Source organism: Zea mays, chromosome 5 (assembly GCF_902167145.1).
Source record: "Zea mays cultivar B73 chromosome 5, Zm-B73-REFERENCE-NAM-5.0, whole genome shotgun sequence".
Lineage (NCBI taxonomy): Eukaryota > Viridiplantae > Streptophyta > Magnoliopsida > Poales > Poaceae > Zea > Zea mays.
Window position 1 is genome coordinate 15,749,413 of NC_050100.1, and position 1,567 is coordinate 15,750,979.

The following is a 1,567-nucleotide window of genomic DNA, read 5'->3' on the forward strand; positions in this document are numbered from 1 at the left end:
CACCCGGCTCGGCCTTGTTCGGCCCACCTCGGGTCTGGCCATGTGGCCCAGCCGCGCGCTGGCGGCCCATGAGAGGAGAGGGCGCGCGCCTGGGCTGCAACCTAGGCCCAGGCCGCGAAGTCAGCCCATGCGGGGCGCTACCCCACCCCGTCTAAATCCTGGCCGTGCAGCCGGATCGACGGTCCAGATTCTTGCGCGCATGCTATAAAGGGCGGAGATCTCGGTGCCGGTGGAAAAACCCTAAACATTCTACTCCTGTATCCCAGCCGCCACAAACAGCCAGCCGGCCGTCAGGATTTCTCCTTGCGTTCCTGCATGGCTGCATGGCCACTAACAGACTGCCGGCCGCCAGGAGCTATCCATGCATTTCTGCATGGGCCTCATGGCCGAGCTATGCTCAAGTGCCGCCTCTGATTCCCTTTTTTTTTTTTTAATTTTCTTCTCCCCAGCCGCTGCTCCACTCGGCCGCCAGGGAGCATCACGCTTGTTTCTTTCTCTGATTCTTTGTCTGCGCAGCCGCTAGAGCACAGAGCTACTGGCCGAACGTGCCCGAGTACGGCCGTTCCTGCGCGCTGTCTCTTTTTCTTTTTTTTTCTTTCTTTCACTGTTTACTGATTTTGGAGATTACTAACGCACGGTTGGCTTCAATGAACCGGAGATGGCCGGCCTGAGCCGCCCCGCATCCCCATCCCGCCGACGTGCGCGTCCCTTCGGGTGGGCGCGCCGTCGTCGGATGGGTGCTGCGCGGTGGTTGAGGCCCAGTCCGACGAGTTAAGAACTGCGGCACTGTTAGCCGTCGTCTGCGAACCTCTCTCTCCCCAGGATCTATCCTCAACTCGATCCCTCAAGTGATTTTGTAACAGAGTCGAGTTTTGGAGGTAAAGAATCATAGATCTGGGTCCCGCGATATTTCTGTTATTTTCTGTGATGATTTTAGTGCATCTGTACACTTTTGATTCACGCGGTTTTTGAAAAAAATTAGGGTTCTAACCCTAGCTTCGTTCTGTACGACTTTTTTCTGATCTGTTCTTGACCGTGAATTAAAAAAATCACGAGTCCCTGTTTACAGGTGTACCGATTAGGGTTAGGTCATAAATCCTAACCCTAGACAGTTATGTGACCTCTCTCTGGTTTGAGGCCTTACAGTGACCAAACCTAAATCTCAGGGTTGAAAACCCTAACCCGAGAGCATCGACTTCTTTCTGTTCTATTATCTCTCTGATCTTGGTGATGAACAATAATAAAAAAATGAGCTCAATCACATTAATCGGGACCTTTCTGTGATCTCATAAAACCGATGTGGATTAGGAGTTCTAGGGTTCTTAGGATGCTCCGATACCATTGTTAGAATCTATACTGTCTAGGATCGATTCCTAAGTCCCTAGAATACCAATCCGTAACTGAAAGTAAAATCTTGATGACGTGTAGATCTGATCTACTGATCTACTGAGAGGAACGGAGAAACACACCTTTGTTGCTGTTGCTATCTTTATATCGTCGTCCTGCAGAGAAGCAGCAGGCATCGGGATCCGAGCCGCTGTAGGTTGTCGCGTTTCCAAACACTCCG

At 51.6% G+C, this 1,567-nt stretch overlaps 1 pseudogene; it reads left to right on the forward strand.

Moving 5' to 3' along the window:
• The first annotated feature begins 238 nt into the window (after positions 1–238).
• Positions 239–1,008, forward strand: LOC118471991 (uncharacterized; annotated as a pseudogene).
• Positions 1,009–1,567: the final 559 nt, after the last annotated feature.